This window comes from Chelonia mydas, chromosome 2 (assembly GCF_015237465.2).
Source record: "Chelonia mydas isolate rCheMyd1 chromosome 2, rCheMyd1.pri.v2, whole genome shotgun sequence".
NCBI classification, from domain to species: domain Eukaryota; kingdom Metazoa; phylum Chordata; order Testudines; family Cheloniidae; genus Chelonia; species Chelonia mydas.
This window is the reverse complement of record NC_057850.1, coordinates 217,808,931-217,828,022: the sequence shown is the minus strand read 5'-3', so window position 1 is coordinate 217,828,022 and position 19,092 is coordinate 217,808,931. Positions and strand designations below refer to the sequence as shown.

The window sequence follows — 19,092 nt, the reverse complement described above, 5'->3', positions numbered from 1 at the left end:
CTAGTGATGAATTCACCTGTGTGTGTGTTGCTAGGACTTCTGGTTCTCTATGCTGAAATATGCTGAGCTACTGCAATGGTACTTTCCCAGTGAATTGTGGGACAACTTGTCTGTCCTTCTGAGCACATGGAGGGAATTGTTGGAAGGCATTGGAAGACTATCAGCATTTCAGTGATTTAGCCTGCATACTCACTGGAAAGTACACAGGTTACCAACCCAAGGGAAAGTGGCACCTGAACTCTAAGCTACACCCCCAGCCAGGCCAGCTAGCCCAGTTTGAAGGCATCACTAAACTTGAGGTGAAAGGTTATAAGTGTGAATGGGATGGGGGTTGGGACAACACCAGTTAAAAGTCTGAGTTAAGTGTAGTTAAGAGGTACCCGAACAGTCTAAACAATTAGACCCTGCATATGAAAATTAAGCGGTCTTAACTGTGTGCGTGGGTGGTACAAAAGGTTAATGAATTAGATTTTCCTCTCAGCAGAGCTGAGCTCTAATCTATGTTCAATCTCAAGTAAAAAAAATGTTTGGTTTGAATTTAGGTTCTGACTAGATAAAATCTGATACCACCCAACAATTTGGCATGATTGACAGTTGGTGCTTAGCAAAGGCCTTGGACTCAAATGACAGGGATGTTTAACCTGCATTTAAGGCAAATTACCTCTTCTGCTGAGGTCCAGTACAAGGCCTAAGTACCACTGAAGTCCCACTTAAGCCCTCAAAATATATACATAGTCCTCCATCTGATGCTCTGCACATACAGATCTGTATTTGTATATTGCCTGCCCACAGCACAGCTGCATTCATTAGAGCTGGTAAATATTTTTGTTTAGCCAAAAAGAAATGGCTTTTCAAAGGAAACAAAAGACTCTGGATTGGGCCCTAATTGCACTATTTTTTATAATTTAGAAAATTCACTCAAAAAAATAAAAATAAATGAGAAACCTCTGGCTCTCCAAGGAACTTATCTGAATAAATTCCAGAAGACTAAACCAAATTCAGCTTTCACTAACACCTCAACTCAAGCAAGTCCACTGAAACCAATGATGTTTCAGAGGATGAAGCTGAAGGCAAAATTTGTCCCAGTAACTGTTTTACAATCAGTCTACATTGAACCCTATCATTGACTTCAATGGGAATTCCACTCATGGAGCTATGACAAAATTGGGTCTTATTATGTACAGTTAAGATATGAAGAGCTAATAAAGCATGCAAGAATCAATTCAATATGTTAGGTATTCTCTCATGACTGCCTTAGATAATAACTTAAGTAGATTAGGAGTTATAAACACCATTCTTCGTTTCCATCCTATAATTAAATAATGTCTAATTTACACCAAAGAAGTAGAATCCTTCCCGATCTAGCAAGTTCATGAAGTACTAATTTAATCAGTAAATAAAATACTAGGGATGTCTTTCAGTCTAAAATGTGTTTGGTTTTGTCCCACAGAAGTATGTGGACCAGAAAACCACATTATCTACTCTCATTTATGGTTAAACATATCTCCCATAACTCTTTTCCAATGCAGAGAACAATAATCTACAAGCCAGCCCTGAGAAGATACAGAATTGATTGTTTTTGTATGCCCACTTGGGAAAAAAATCTTGGCACTAAATGGTCAAGGCTCCGGTCAAACTATTGATGTATAATTTTCAGATTTGTCAGCAGTTATTGAAGGTAGTTCATATTACTCTCACACACATAGAATAAAAAAAGCATTGGAGCAATATATTTTTTCATTTCTTTGCATGTGTACCTGACAGAGGTGATGGACAAACTCTGCATTTGGGGAGTACAAGGAATAGGTTGGAGAGCAGTTTAACAGAAGTTTGCACAGACATCTGGGACCAAGCTCATAAAAGGTCTTGAATACTTTGGACATTATTCTCATTTACACTAATGCCACTTTACACCACTCTGGCAGTGTAAAGAACTGTAAGTGAGAAATTGGCCCATTGAATCTAATCATGTTATCTGTTACACCAGTGTAACTAAATTGCCTTTGGTGGAGTTGCTCTAATGCAAGTAGACTTTGGCCCTCAAATGGAGATTATGTCCTATATTTTGAAAAAAATAAGAAGTCAAGCAGGTTTGCTGAGGATGCTGGTTGATGTGTTCCTGTTTCCTGGCATGAATAAGGAGTTGAACAGTAGTGTTTTGCACTAACACTAATCCTGCTGTCAATCTGAATTTGGAATTCCCACTGACTTGTAATCATGGCAGAAACTGGGACTATTATTATTATCCCTCACTCTCACAGACCTTGGGAGACAGGCCAGTCCTCGCTTACAGACAGCCCCCCAACCTGAAGCAAATACTCACCGGCAACTACACACCACACAACAAAAACACCAACCCAGAAACCTATCCTTTGCCCCATTGCCAACTCTGTCTACATATCTATTCAAGGGACACCATCATAGGACCTAATCACATCAGCCACACCATCAAGGGCTTGTTCACCTGCACATCTACCAATGTGGTCTATGCCATCATGTGCCAACAATGCCCCTCTGCCATGTACATTGGCCAAACCGGACAGTTTCTACGCAAAAGAATAAATGGACACAAATCAGACGTCAAGAATTATAACATTCATAAACCAGTCGGAGAACACTTCAATCTCTCTGGTCACTCGATTTCTGACCTAAAAGTGGCAATTCTTCAACAAAAAGACTTCAAAAACAGACTCCAACGAGAGACTGATGAATTGGAATTAATTTGCAAATTGGATACAATTAACTTAGGCTTGAATAGAGACTGGGAGTGGTTGAGTCATTACACAAAGTAAAACTATTTCCCCTTGTTTATTCCTCCCCCCCCCCCCCCTCCACTGTTCCTCAGACGTTCTTGTTAACTGCTGGAAATGGCCCACCTTGATTATCACTACAAAAGGTTTTCTCCTCCCCCGCCCCACTCTCCTGCTGGTAATAGCTCATCTTAAGTGATCACTCTCCTTACAGTGTGCATGATAAACACCCATTTTTTCATGTTCTGTGTATATATAAATCTCCTCACTGTATTTTCCACTGAATGCATCTGATGAAGTGAGCTGTAGCTCACGAAAGCTTATGCTCAAATAAATTGGTTAGTCTCTAAGGTGCCACAAGTCCTCCTTTTCTTTTTGTTGAATCTTATGTTCTGCTCAAAGGGAAAAAAGGATACTGGTAGGAGTGCTCAATGTGCCGTATGCAGCAAGCGCACAATTGCTATAAAGGAATTTTCACTTTATAACTGTTACTGGATATGGCTTTAGAGGTTAGAGTCAGTAGATTCTATGGAAAGACTGCAGTTGTTTATATTCAGAAAATAAAGATATTGGCCCAGATTCTGAGCTGGAGCTGAATTGTACTCTGTACAGATTAGGAGGGTTGTGACAAAGGTGACTGTCTGCCACTTTTGTCACCCTGGAATCTGGGACCAGCCAGAAACTGGTCTGATTCCACCCTGAAAACTGCTCTAAATTACACCCAACTACCCATGGACCTAAAAGAACTTTCTGATAGACAGGAGTAGCAAGAATGTGAGGTGCTGTAGCAGACACGACTGCAATCTCCCTTACAATGTATAGCTCTGCTGCTGGCACCACTGCCGATATATCTATAATATTTAATTTAATATTAAATTAAGCCACATTTTGCAACAATTTTGCCATAACATTGAAACTTTTAAGTTAAAACGTGACCCGTCTGGTGAACAGCTTGTTTATACGGTACCAAGTTCATTTTTGAAGTTTGGAGAAAAGTGTCTGTGTACGTACACACCCTGTTTATACCTTCTTGTCACTCCAACTCAAGAATATTTTTGTTCAAACTTTCCAGTAGCCTCCTCCGAATTTGTGCCCAAATATTTTAGTGGTTCCATCCACTTGCATGTTCAAAAACCTGTATTTTCTTTCACAACCCTGTATTTACTGTTACCTGTTTTATGCACATAATTGCCTGTTCATGGGTTTTAGTCGAATGCAACATTAACCAGTGCAGTTTAAGAGGCCCTTTGAAAATGACTACCCTTCATCATATAAAATGCACAAGCTACTGTGGCGTTCATTTCTGTTCTAGGGCTAGTCTTAAACAAAAACAAGGACATTACTGAGCTCCAAATCCCCACTCTGCTAGAATGAAACCATAAATAAAAATCTAACCTTTATCATTTGAACTGGCAGATACCTATCATTTTGGAACACTAAGAATCGCTTTTGCAAAAATAAGTCTCTGGAAAAACCATTGTGTAATGCATGTATTCTCAATTGCTTTTGCTGAGTTCCCTTTTCCTCCTGGCATTTGTATTTAGTAACAATTTCATAGCACTCAACGATAAAGCCATATCGTACTCGGGCTAGTTCAAAACTTTCAAGATGGAAAAATTGTCTTTCATTTTTCATTTGTAATTAATAGCCTAAGCAGTTGTTTTGTAATTTGGGGCATAAAAATAAATCCATTGTAATGGTTCCCTTTCATTATTAATTAGGAATGTAAATGTTTTTATAACACCTCTGTTTTTTACAGCAAGTTCTGATGAAACAACCGTGGCACTTGTGAAAGAAATTAAATGGATAGCTGGTTCTTGGAAAACTTTCTAGGCCAAACTTATTCTTAGAGAAAGCCCACTGAAGTCAGTGGTATTACACCAGAGTTGAACTTGGTCCTCTAGATTTAGTTTCTTGGTATCACGTATTTCCTTTAGAAGCTTGCCCTTTAAAATCCAAGAACGTATTATGTCCTGGCAAATTTTTCCTGGAGATTAGGTAAGTGTTTGGCAACTGAACTTTAATAATGTTAAGTAAAGAACCACTCTTTTCCAGTTGCCCCTGTGCCATGCCATGGTTAAGATATCAAAACAATCCTCCTTATAAACACCCTATTTCACAGACTTATATTTAATCACTGTTTGAGTTCACTTTCTCCATGGTTAGTCCCTTCCCGTACTAATATTTATTTAAAGTTTGAGCCAAATCCCTTTATTCGTTTTGGGGTTACATGAGTGAAAAAATATACACTTTTCCCTTTGTACAAAAACAAATATCTATTTTTAAGAAAGCTTCAGCAAAAGGAGCTGAAGCTTGAAACTTGACTACAACATAGTCCTTTATGAAGCATGCACTTTACTCAGCTTGAAAACAATTGGTTTTGATTTTACAAAGATATTAATGTGTCTAAATGACATACTGGGTGGCTTGAGAGGTGTGCACAACCATGGTTAGGAAAAAGGGAGGTGAGGGGCTTGCAGTTATCCAGTTGTCCTTTGCATTTATAATCCTCACCTCTTGTTTACCAAAGGAGGGGAATGAGGGAAAGGAATGGGAATTACACAGTAAAAAGAAAGGGTATCCACAAAAAGGAAGGATGTGAGCTAACTGGGAAGAGAGAGGAAAGGTAACTGCCTGGGGTGGATGGGGTCGGGGGTAAGAGAAGAACGGAGGTGCCAGCAGCAGAAGGGAGAAGGAAGGGAAGGGAAGGGATGCTAACTTAGGGTAAAAGGAGGGAAAGTTGCTTGGAAAAGGGAATGAACCAGTGAGAGGGAGAGTGGAGAAGTGGATGGAAGGCAAGGGTAGGTCTCCTGCATGCAGCATACATTGAATGCAGGTGGTAGTAACAGCCCCTGCTGGCTGCACCCAATCCTTCCCTCAAGTAAGAATGAGGAGACCCTGGAAGTGATTGTCCCCAAGTCACCACTGTCCAGTTTCTTCCCATGCTGAGCCTCATCTCACTCAGGTGCTGCCTGAAGATAATCATCAGTGTGCTGGCCTGTAAGGACGGGGCTGCTTTCTGAAGTTTCAAGTTTTAAGTTCTGAAGTAAACTTGAGCTGGCCATGAGCCTCAGGCTGGCTTGCTTCATGCTTCACACTTACAGCCCATCAGTACATCTTTTAGGCAATTTGCTGGATCCACTGCTCCAGTTGTTTTTCTTCTACATCCTCTGGCTCATGGCCCATATCCATCTCTACTAGGGTTGCCACCTCACAGGTACAAAAAAACCCAGGACATCTGCCCTCTTGAGGTACAAAAAATTCTGCCTCACCCCACCACATACACCCCTGGGTACCACCTGCCCCCATAGCTAGGGTACTGTCTTCCCATCCCACCTTGGGCAAGGGCACCAGTATCCACAGGCTCCATCTCCTGGGACCGCCCCAGTCACGAATCTTGCCAAACAGGATGCAGCACCAGCTGGATCCACCCTGCTCCCACCTGGCAATGACCCCCAGAGTCAGTACAGGGTGCAGTGGTGATTGGGTACTGCTGGCCCCAAGCTCTCTGTCCTGCTCATTGCTCCTGAGCCGCCCTGTCCCTAAGGCTCCTGGATACTACAGAGCCAGAGTTCCCTCTGTGGAAGCATCACTGCTCCACTACTGCTACTAGGGGCTGGGGGAGCCATCAGGGGTATGACTGACCAAAAAAAGGACTCTTAATGTGCCAGGAAGATTTACAGATTTCCTGGGACAGCTGCCTTAAAAAGCGATGACCCTGGAAAACCCAGGACAGGAGGAAACCCTAATCCCTAACCACCACCTCATTTAATGTCTTTCATATTATTCTGCAATTTTTTTCCTGTGCTTCTGATTCAGTCTCCTATCCCATTCTACAAATACTTAACTCCTGCTTCATTCCTAAGGAACACACTGTCAATACTGAAATGTAGATGGAACTAATGCCAACATCAAGTGCTAAACAGGTATCTTACAAGGACTGCACCATTTTACAGCCATCCTGTGGGATTTTAATGAAAAAGCCCAGGAAAAGCACTAGGCCATTCATTATAAAATGCCCAGGGGGAGCTTCTCAAGAAATCTGATGAGGTTCAACAAGGACAAGTGCAGAGTTCTGCACTTAGGACGGAAGAATCCCATGCACCGCTACAGGCTGGGGACCGACTGGCTAAGCAACAGTTCTGCAGAAAAGGACCTGGGGATTACAGTGGATGAGAAGTCAGCAGTGTGCCCTTGTTGCCAAGAAGGCCAATGGCAGATTGGGCTGTATTAATAGGAGCATTGCCAGCAGATCAAGGGAAGTGATTATTCCCCTCTATTCGGCACTGGTGAGGCCACACCTGGAGTATTGTGTCCAGTGTTGGTCCCCCTACTACAGAAGGGATGTGGACAAATTGGAGAGAATCCAGCGGAGGGCAATGAAAAATTATTAGGGGGCTGGGGCACATGACTTACAAGGAGAGGCTGAGGGAACTGGGGTTATTTAGTCTGCCGAAGAGAAGAGTGAGGGGGGATTTGATAGCAGCCTTCAACTACCTGAAGAGGGGTTCCAAAGAGGATGGAGCTGGCTGTTCTTTGTGGTGGCAGATGACAGAACAAGAAGCAGTGGTCTCAAGTTGCAATGGGGGAGGTCTAAGTTGGATATTAGGAAACACTATTTCACTAGGAGGTTGTGAAGCACTGGAATGGGTTACCTAGGGAGGTGGTGGAATCTTCATCCTTAGAGGTTTTTAAGGCCCAGCTTGACAAAGCCCTGGATGGGATGATTTAGTTGGTGTTGGTCCTGCTTTGAGTAGGGGATTGGACTAGATGACCTCCTGAGGTCTCTTCCAACCCTAATCTTCTATTATTCTATGATACATAATAGAATTACTGTTAGCACAGACAGCCTCCCTTAGAACCTCATTCATCCCTACGCTAGTACAGGGCCCAGCACAGGGACCAAGGGGAGACAGTTTTTACATCCTCTGACTGGGGCATACAGAGCAGATTAGGGTGTCCCTTAGAGCTGCCCTAGTTTGCATTGCAGCTATCATGGCCCCTATGGGCCCTGTAACATCTGGCAAATAGCCAGAGCACAGGAACTTCCCAGTCATATTCCTCCCTTCCTCCATGGACTCGCTGCACTGGGGGTTCTTGCTGGTGAGAGGGAGTCATAGCATTGGGAAAGCTGGCTCTACATTTGCCAATGAGGCTACCTAAACCCGGGGCATTCCCTGGTAGGCATGGGGATGCCATGTGGCCCCTCTGAACAGAATATGCCATGAAAACACAATGAGATTGCCAAATCAGGCATCCACTGATACCCCATCTAATTTGGGGTAGCTCAATGGGTTGGACCCTAACTTGACCCAGATGGAGCCCGGTTTTCTGAGTTGTTGAGTACCTGTAGCTCCCACTGATTGCGGGTGTTCAAGGCCTCTGAAAATCAGGCCCTTTGTAGCTAAAATTGGGCACCCAAAATTAGAGGCCACTTTTGAAAATTTGAGCCAGTATGCAAAGGCAGTATGTTTTATGTGTTAGTAGTATTAGTTTAAAGAAAGTATCCGCAGTATGTGTTTCATTAGCTAGATAGCTCATCAAGAATTGCCTTGTATTTTTATTAATTCATTATGGTCGCTCTATTTATATAAACAGGAACTGGCAATAGATTAGCTCCTGGAGCGTGCTTTATATAGGATTACTTTTAATGCTGGAATTCATGTCAAACTCAACTTTTAAAATACTGATAATACAGTACATACTGTGCTGTTTTTCTAACAGTTAAGCAAAACACTAAAAGCCTAATAAGCAAGATTGCATTTACATAGGCTTAATTTTTATGTGATTACTCTCTTCAGTGACAAGGGCAATTATTCAGTATTCACCAACAAGCAATCCCACTAATTTGCACAGGATATCAGGGCATTAGAGTGGGCTGACTGACCGCATGGAGAGGGGAAGCTTTCTGTCATCCATAAATTACTAAGCAGCTCCTAAATCAGACTATACATCGTACATATTGCATCTAAAATCCTCCCTGCCACTAGTATTACTTCATCTGCACTCCCCTCCAGCCCAAATCCCTTCTCTGACTTCCTGTTTTATTTTGCATCAAGTTTAAGCTCTTCATTCTGACTTTCTGGGTTCTGCACAGTACTGCCCATCTGCCGTTATTCCATCTGGCACCCCTGCTCATGAACTATACACTCTGCTAATGGCTTCTGCCTCCCTGAATCCTTCATCTTATTCACCATCCCTTGTCTCCATGCCTTTTTTTCATGCTCCCTATGCCTAACACAGCCTCCTTCACATTACACATTAGTAAATCAGGAGGCCAGCATTTAGTTATGGACTAGTTGAATGATATAATAAATTTTAAATTGTGACTTGATTTTGTTTGTATTGAAACCATTTCAGTCGCTGGGAAGTTCAGAGAGCTTTTTGACTACGACATATTTGAAATCTCAGCTGCAAGTCTCTTTTTCAATAAATTGCTTTTAGAGAAGCAAATGGAGAATATGAGAAAAAGTAAAATCTGTACAATACCTTGGTTGTTCAAAGACATTCCATACATCTTTGAAAGAATAGACCTACAGAGCTTATGTAGAACACGTGATCCCAATGTTTTTAAGTAGGTAGGAAGTAATTTAGTCCAAAATTTATGTATCTTATTTATTTGCTTTTCTGTAGCACACACATCATATCATCAGAGTGCCCCACGTACCCACACAGCACACCTGAGAGGTGGGAATGACTATTATTCCCATTTTACTGATGGGGAACTGAGGCACTGAGAAACTAATATGTAGAATTTCCAAGCAGCAATCTGGGCACGAAGCAGAGATTTAAGGGCTCAGTTCAGGGTATGCTGGAAATCTGGGAAATTTTCAAAACTGAAGATGCTGCTGCTGAATTTTTGAAAATCCGTCCCCTACTCTGCTTAGTTGTGTGCTCAGCCACAGGGAGGGTTAGAAGCTAAATATCAAAAAAGTCTATAGTACCCACCCATTACTGTGACCACTTGTTCCTAAATACCAAAGCACCCTTGTTGTGATCTGAGCCTTAAGCACTTAGCAGGAAGCCATTCAACCTGACAGTCCTGGAGTCTGGTGAAAGTGGCTGCTGTCCTTGCTCCCCCGTGCTGTCAAATCCTTCTTGTTTCTCTTCTTCCTGTAGAACCTCCTCATCTGCATCTTCATTTGCATGGTTAATGACATCAGTAATGTCAGCTGTCTCCTGCAAAGGTATTCAGCAATATCGTGGAGCATGAAACTTACCTGGAATATCCTGTTAACTTTTTCAAGGACATATTGGAATGTACTGTTAATCTGGTGCAGACATTTTGAAGGTGCCAAATGTCTGCACTATTGACCATTCTTGGGGACCTGAGAGTACTATTATACTTGGGCTGGGATTATATTTCAGTTTTTACAGTTTGGGTGAGAAGCCACATTTTGAGAGACTGTCAGGACCCAAAACAGGGCAGTTTCACCTGGTGGTCAGAACCAAAGTCAGAGCCAGAAGCCACACCAAGGGTCAGGGTCAAAGCCAGAGCCATGTCAAGGACGAAGCCAGAGTCAGAAGTCATGCCAAGGGTCAAGGATGGAGTCAGCAGTCAAGAGTCATGGCGAGGAACCAGGAACAACAAACAAGGAGCAGGAGGTGGTACCAGGAGCAGGGACAAGGCATGGTAACAGGATCCAGATGAAGTAGCAGGATCCAGAAAAAAGGAGAAGGAACTAAACAAAACGGCAGAGACTGAGTCTCAGGGATTTAGGCAGCAATATGCTGAGCAACTAGCTAAGTGGTTCTTAACCTATTTACCATTGTGGGCCGCATCCAATACTGCCTGTATAGCCCTGAGGATGTCACATGGGCCACAGGTTGAGAACCACTGAACTACCTGCTCAGAGAAGGAGGACAGGAACAGGAAACTTTATACCCAACCAGAAGCCCTTTGCTAGTCACCTGACCCTACTGAGATAGAAGGTGCAGTCTCTAATGGTGGGGCATTAGTGGCAGTTCCTCCACTTGACCATGCAGCATGGTGATACACAAGGTAAGGATCTTGCTTGGCAGTCCTGTGGGCTCGTGTTTGAGATCTGCTATGCCTAACAGTGTGTAACTTCTGTCCTCTGGGGGGAGATACAAAAGGTAGATCATGCCAGACCAACCTGATCTCCTTCTTTGAGAAGATAACTGATCTGAGCAGGTAAGAGGTGCATCTGGGGAGGAGGTACCATGTTGGGAGGACGAGGCAATTTGGAAGCTCCCTCACCATAGTCTTCAGTTCAGGCTCAGTCCCAGGCTCTCACAAGCAGCTTTGATGGTCCCTCAAGAGAGAGTGTAATTGGGTTTCAGCCTTAAATCCAATTCCAGAGTGTTTTGGGGACCCAGTAGGCAAGGCCCTACTGGCATCGCCATCCTAAGCAGATCGGGGGGAAAGGAAGTGCCCTGCAATTATTCGTGTCCCACCACTTCCCACAGGCAGGGAACACCAGGCAGCCTGTTCCTCTTGGTAATGCAGGAAGTTGTGAGAGATGTCCCACTGAGATAACGTAGGGTGAGGTAGGGTGCCATTTTATCATACCATTCATAACCCCATTACATTTGCCTTTTACTGAGGGACAGTTATTTATTTCATAGAAGTTCTGTATGATTTAGAATTCCTTTCTTTTTTTTTCCATGGGGAAGTTGGTGTATGCTATTGCCCTTTTCTTGGTGGTGTTGAAGACATCCTCGGGGCGGTGGGAGGCAGCTGACTGACCAATTCCCATTGTGTCTCCTAAGGTATTCCTAGTGCTGTGGTGACCAGACTGGAACTAAAAGGGCTTAGGTCCTGTTGGTCACCCTATCAAGATTCCACTTCAGCTTACCAAGGGGTATGATAGCTCTGTGATGAGGCTGTACCTCTGGATGATATGCATTTATGTGAAGTCATGGAAGGCCTTTCATGGTTCATTGTGTGCTATAGAGTAAGTCCTCCAGAAGGGTGAAGATGCCACACTTCTGTATACTCTATGCCCTCTTTACTTTCCAGTGCCATACTCCCTGCTGGGCAGAAACAAAGCAGCCCAGGACAAGGCAGTTGCAGGCTACAGCTACACCAAGTAGCTGAAAGTTTTGTTACCTCATTGCTATTTATAATGAAGAATTCAGCTTGACTGCTCATCTGTAAGATACTACGCATACATTCTATTTATAGAATAATGGTGTCTTCTCCGCATCTGAGCCAGAGTCAGCCTGGCCCTCCTCCTTTTCATCAGTTACCTCAAAATATACCAGTACCACCATAGCATGGCTGGGAGTTGAGCTGTAACTATTGGCTGTTACAGTGCTTCACCGTGAATTGCTTATCCCTTGATGAACCTGCCTGTCCCCTTCAGCTTTCTTTTCCTGCCTATCCCCCCACCCTGTCCCCTCCACTCTGGCTCTGCCCTAGTCCCCAAGCCCCTTAGTTATTGCTCATTTGCACAATGCCTGTCTGAGAATCACTCTCTCTCTCCCCCTCTCCCTTTCTCCAGTGTGTCTGGAATTTTTTAATCAGTTTGCAGTGGGTACAGTGGTGTGAGGTATGTAGAGCAGCCAAAGAGTAGCTGGTGAATGAATGGCTTCACCAGTGCCTCTGACATGACAAAGTTGGGAGCATCTGACTGGGTGTGTGAAGGCCTCTGAACTCTTTTCAATATACTAACTGATTGGCAAGCCCTTTAACCACACCTGGGACCTGCACTGTTGAAGCACTCAGAACCTAGACTGTTCAGAGGAATTGGGCATGACTAAACTCCTGTTCTTAAAATCACCTGAGTGCCCAAAAATTAATTGCACTGTTGTTTGCATGCCCAACAGGACACTTGGATAGCATAGACTTCTGAAAAGATTGACATAAGTGACTTGCCTAAGGTCACGCAAAGTCTGTGGCAGAGGTAGGATTAGATCTCAGATCTCTTGAGTCCCACTGTGAGTGCTTCTCTGATGTGGAAAACAGAAGAAGGCATTATTATGTTAAACAGTTCATAAATTAAACTATAAAGAGAGAGATTTCTTGTGTCTTGCATATACTTGATAAATGGGTACCAAATTTCAGCATATTCCGCACCCATCGGTATTATTCTTAATTCTGGTAAACTTTTCTACAGACAGGAATTCCCATGACTCACTAAACACTTATTAGCAAACATAATAATAGTTACTAATAATAAATGAAGTAAGAGAAGGCAATAGGACCCAGAATCAGAACCATCAGCTCATTCTAAAAGTGCCAGTCCTGATGCTAATTTAATGTCTGATTTAAGAAGCTTCGAGCAATTTAATTGTATTCTCCAGTTTTATTGCTACAGAATACAGCTAGCAATGGACAGATGGCATCATGGATGAAGAGTGTTTCTTACCCAATCCCTGTACTCCCTTTTATATGTTTTCTTCAGCGTCCCTGGACAACTATGAGAGGTATTTAAAAAAAAAAATCACAAAATACGTTATTAAAATTGTAAAAGACTGGTCCCAATTAGGGCTCATTGAAAAGTTTCCATCTGAGCTAGATTTTCTCTGATAATTGGGTTTTCAGCTAAATGAAGTTTTTCCATGAAAAGTATCTGCTTCCTATGGAAAACTTTGACTTTTCATTTAAAAAAAAAAAAAAAGTCAGCCAAAAACTGAAAAACTTTGGTTTGGAAATGACACCAAGAAGTTGTAATTCAGGTGTCTTGTGCCTCCATTCTCCTTCATGGGTCTGGTTCCCCAGCTGATCACATCTCCCATGATACACAGTGGTGTGATGCATTATGGTGCATATAGTCCAACCAGGGAGCCCAGCCCATAGAGGCGGGGGACATGATGCTATCAAACATTTATGAGGTACCTCACCAGCATTTCCTAATCAACATTTATCATTTCTCAGATGAAAGATTTCTGTCAGCAATTTTGGGGTTTGGCCCAAAAACTTTTGGTTTTCAATTTTTCATCTAAAAGTCAAAATTTTTCCACCAGAAAAAAAAATCATTTCTCAACAAGTTCTAGTCCCCACTTTTAATTATCTGACCTGGTACAAGTACCTCCTCTGGACTACATGATTTTTGTCTGTGATTTTCAGTTTCCAGTGCAATATTTCTTAGATAAATTATGTTTTTAATCACTCAATCATTCTATGAAAGAGCAGAATACTGCATTAGCTTATCTTTCCAATATTCAATAATGTGACTGGTTTACAGTCCTTTTACTTCCCCATTTACAGATCTGGCAACCTGTGACAAAGAGGAAGAATGACCAGTTGTTCAAACTACAGCACTTTTAAGAGTTTAGGGTAGTGTATCATACTACCATTTTTATAGGCTACAGAATGCAGGGAAAACATGTACTAAGGATACCATGTGGTTTAGTAGTTATATGAAAGGGTCGGGAGCCAGAAAGACTCTGGTTCTTGTTCTGGTTGAGCCAGAGTGTAAAACACCCAAATATGGTATCAGCCAAAGTAGAGTGGCTTGCTGAGGCAAGAAAACCAACTTGAAATTCAGAGGTCTGTTTGAGACAAGAAAGAGGGAGCAGGGGTGTTAGAGGAGAGAGTTGGGGAGAAATGGAAAAAAGGATCTTCTTGGCTTGGGTGTATGGAGGACAGGAGATTAGGCAGGCAAAGGATCAGAAAAGGGAGACCTGAAAAGGTTTAGTTCAGTGATTCTCAAATTTCAGCTGCAGGAAAAGGCACGTCAGCATCAAAGAGGAGCCTGTTGTAAAAGTCACATTTTTAGTACAAAAACTGAGATACTTTCACTTGTGTCCTCCATCTTATCTGTAAAGAGCAGGCACACACTTCCAGTAGCAGGAGCAACCTTTGGGAAGAGGCTGCCCCCAACCCTGCAGAAGGAGCATCTTAGTGGGAAGGAGTCCAGGCCCTGGAGATCCTCCATCTCCCCCACTGCTCAGCCTTCAAGGTTGAGGGGGGAAGTCTCTGAGCAGAAGGGTCTTGGGAACCTCCTTTTTGTTATTGGCACTAGTCTGTGGTAGAGGGGGAAACATGTCAAGACACCCTGCCTTCTTCTCCTCCAGACTTAAGTTAGTCCCACCTACTGTCCTTAGACAGCCCTATGTCCTCTGACCAACACAGCCTTGTCTCCTACACCATGTAAGAGTTGAAAGTTTGATTTCAAAGAAGCAACTGAACTTTTAGGTATTTCTTCTAAGTGAACCTCTACATATTTTGAGATTCATCCATCACTGCATAAAATTGTCCTGAGTTACTAGACATGCCTGAAACACCTGGTGTACAGAATTTTCTCTTAGCAAACTCCTGCTTTATTTGTTTTGCCAAATCCTCAGGCAATGTGCGGATCAATGAATCAGACAATGTAGTAACTCAGTGTTTATAATGCATGTCACTTTGACAGCTGGGGGGAAAGGGAAATCACACTTTGCCCAATCCTTTCCTAGAAAAAAACACTCAAGAATTTGGGGAAACTATACATATGCTATGTTACACTTGGAATTGGAACCATCCAAACTCCGCTTGTACCCACCCTTCTTATGAGCAAAGAGCTTGAAAGGATTTGGGGACTGAATGAGGTAAGTCTTCATCTTCTAATGCCAGCAAACTGTAATGTGACCAGTGACACATTGAAGAGAATCAGCTCTGATTGCAGATCACATATATGGGCAAAGAGCAAATTGGGAAGCAAACACTAAAAACCTTCAGAACTCATTGGCACCAAATTCATTGACTTTGTGCTAAATTTCAATAACTTCATGTGATGGGATGCCCAGACAGCTCCACTCCAACACACCTGCAGTACATGTGCAGGCTGGAGGAGGAGTTAAAAGGGGGAGAGAGTAGCTCTCTTACACATAGCTAGTGGAGTTGATCAGATTTACTTACACTCTGAAGTGCTGCAAAGGGAACCCTGTGGGTGGCCCAGCCACCCTTGATTTTCCTAGGGAAAAAGACTCTGGACATATGCAAGGTTGAAGGCTTCTTCTCAGAATTATTTTGTTTACTAGTTTTTGTTTTTTATGCCTTGTGCAGGGAGGCTGGTAGGAAGTGATCCAGGGCGACAGTTACATTGTACAGGTACTCCTTTGTACCTAGCAGAGAGGGTGGGGCTGGATTCCCCTACCCACCACCTGACAGGGCTGAAGGTAAAAAGCCTATTCCTGATTTGTCATGATACTACCACTCTTCTTCACTTCTAGCCACCTCTTTTAGCTCACTAACAAGCCTGGCTCTTTATACAACAAAACTTCTTTAACTTCATACATCAACAACAAAAAAAAATCACAGCTATTTACTGGAATTGTTAAATAGACATGTTAATATTGAACAAGCTCAAAAAGGCAGCCCAAACAGCAAGTTCCTCTCTTAACTGTCTTATTACTCTAATAGAAAGCTGTCACTTTTTTCAATTTGAGGCTGTTAGGCAGAAAAAGCTATTTCTGTCAGAGTCACTCTATATCCCAAAAGTGAATTGCTTACTTCTGTGTGATTGCTGTAAAGCCAAGAATGCTTTAACTAAAACAACTACCTGCACATCAGGAGTTTATCCAAAGAAAAATAAGACTTTGTCCCCAGACTTGAGTTCAGTGCCTAAAAATGTATTTTCCCCTGTACTGGAATCCATCATTTTTATCTGACAAAAGAACTGCAGATTCACTGGATATCTTCTGAAGAGTCTGGAATGCTTTGTGACATTTACAGTAGTCACCATTTACCAACAGTTGCTGTACTATAATAGGTGAGATAATGATAGGGCCTGATCCTGAGATGTGCTGAGCAACTACAAGCCTCCTGTAGCTCAGCTCTTCTCAGATGTTTGCCATTTTTGTATTTCCTAAACTAAATGTAAGGAAATACTACTGATCTCAAATACCACAGGGTGGTTGCCATTAAAAAGCCAGAATTGGCTAGCAGTTATTACACTAAGAATTGCCATTGAACCCATTAGGAGACAATACTCTAAAATACAGTAATGTAAACAACTTCAGATTGTAAACAATGTAATCATGTATGTAAACAACTTCAGATCTTTCCAAATATAGCAAGAGCAAACATGAAATGACATCTGCAAGCAAGGGAGAACGTCAATAACTCCAAAAAAGGCTATTCTTGAGGCAGGAACTATAATGGTAGATACTTAACCCATTCTCATTAGTCTTATGACTGCAATTTTGTTGTTGTAATCTAATGTGGTCTTGGTTATTAGTAGATTTTCTCCAGAGTCTAGGCAGAAGCAGATGTTTTCAGAGAGACATCAAGTATGTCCTGTTTTCCTAGCAGTTTTAAATGGACTCCTCTTTAGGGTTAACTCTTTTTCTTAAAGCAAATATAATCTGACTGCAAAAAGTCACATTAAATTTGTAGAAAAGTTTTGAATGGTAAGGAAGCACCCTCTTTGTTCCATTGTAACAAGCAACCCTCTCTCCTTTCAAATCTCTTCTCCAAACATACTACGTACCAGTATTAATCCTCCACCTGCAGATGTGCTATTTACTATGTTTTGGGTTTTTTATAAAAAAGGGGAGGGGGTTGCTATGTGGTGGTTCTTGTGTCTGAGCTGTGGTCTTTTGTTTCAAGTCCGATCTGCTCTTTTTAAAAACAATGGCAAAAATCCTATTTCCTTCAATAGCATTGAAACAATTTTTGTAGTGGGGGTTCTGAAAGCCATTGGACAAAACTGTAATGGAAACCACTTCACGCCTGTGGCTGCTCCCGCACCCCTAGTTCCAGCACCTCTGATTTCCTTCAATGGGAGTTTAAACCCTGTGGCCTGAAGCTTATTAAACAAGGGAGGTGATTGAATGTGCTCCCTGATGGCATCTGCTGGAAAGCAAGGGGAGTCAACTGAGTAAGGCAGTACCTTATTTGCATATTAACTGCAAGTAGGTGGGGTCATTGGGGTATAATTTAACAAAGTTTTTACTTGGGGCCCCTATTTTTGAGAGTACTGTTAAGAACCTGCCTGGACAACAACTGGGTATGGCATCATCCTGATTAAAACTGATGTTTGCCTAGGTGGGGTAAGAGGCCTTGGACAGAGCTAGGGGGCAAGGGGAGGGGGACTTCTTATTTGTTGTTTGTTACCAGGAATATTTCTCTGGGTGGCAGGGACTCTGACGGGTTTCTAAGACCCCAGATTCCCTTGTATCTGAAAGACCTGAGCTAAGAGTTTGTGATGGTTTGCACTTGTGGGGAACATTGTGTAGTGGTCAGGGCTTAGGCCTTTCAACATGGAGGGGGGCATTTGATAGGAGATGCCAAGCCCGCCCACTTCACCAGGCTCTGGCCCAGGGCCCCCGTGAGAACTATCAAAGGTCTGACACCCAGGAGTACCTTAAGGCTGCCCTCCCTTGGCCACTTCCTACCACCCCACTATTGTCCAAAGTTTGCAGTCTGTGGCAAGGTGGTGTTAAGGGGGTCAGCTTACCACTGGGCACCTCCTCATGGCCGTGCTTGGCATGGCAGCTCTCTCTCTCTCTCTCTGCCTCTCTCTTGGGGCAGCTGCTGGCTCTTCCTGTGACTGGGCCTTCTGGCCAGGTCAGTTCAAAGTCTCTCCCCTGCCAGGGTAGTCCATAAACAACACAAGGGGAATTAACACAAACTGAGTTCAGATGAGAAAGGAGGAAATGCCGCAGGGTGTATCTGAAGCAGGTCCTCCCTGCCCTCAGAGAGGGACCTTCAGCTAGTTGTTGTGGGGGTAGATCCTGCCTTTCCTTGGGAGCTGTGCATTTGGTCCGCAACCAAGTAAGCTGTTCTGCTCTCTTTAACTCCTCCCCCCGTCTGTGCATCTCTTTCAGGTGGGGCGGGGCGGGGCAGGGCAGGAAGGAAAGGGCTGGCTGAGCCCTGAGCTGATCCTTAAACCCTTGTTGCCCAGTGTGGGGTTTGTATACCCCATCACAGAGCTGTAATTGCTTTACGTAGGCAGCGGCCACTAGAGGTTCCAGTTGTCTAGCCAGTGGCAAACAGAGCCCAACAGCAGTTCTGGTCACCTGAGAACCAGAAAACGGCAGCAGGCAGCAGCAGTTGAGCCTAGCCACAGCACCCAGCAGGCAGAGCAAAGCAGAGAGAGAGCAGAGAAGAGGAAAGCGGCAGTTGGATTCACCCACAGGCCATAGCTTCCAACAGGTGAGCAGCAGAGTTAGAGCAGAGGAAATCATAGCAATTCTGATTTTCTTGGATTCCTGAAAGCACAAACTGTGAGTGAGGAATTCAGGGACCCACAAACTGAGAGTGGGAGGCAGAACAAATTGTATCAGCCATTCAGGGTTCACTTTGCTTGAAACTGTGACTTATGCAGCTTGAGGTAAATGATGATGGAATGTGTAAAATTGTAAATATGTCCTAGTTCAACCTGTTCTTTCCCTTATCTCCCCCTACCACCAAAGTTCATTTGTTTAAACTTCTGTGCTTGAGTGGGTA

The 19,092-nt window shown here is 43.0% G+C and overlaps 1 long non-coding RNA gene across 1 annotated transcript in view; it reads right to left on the bottom strand.

The window, feature by feature from the left end:
- LOC122464344 overlaps window positions 1-18,394 on the bottom strand; it is a 37,637-nt gene extending 19,243 nt beyond the window's left edge. Inside the window, exon 1 of the long non-coding RNA XR_006288289.1 lies at window positions 18,101-18,394. This is a non-coding gene — a long non-coding RNA (uncharacterized LOC122464344). The remainder of the gene's footprint in view (window positions 1-18,100) is intronic.
- Window positions 18,395-19,092: the final 698 nt, after the last annotated feature.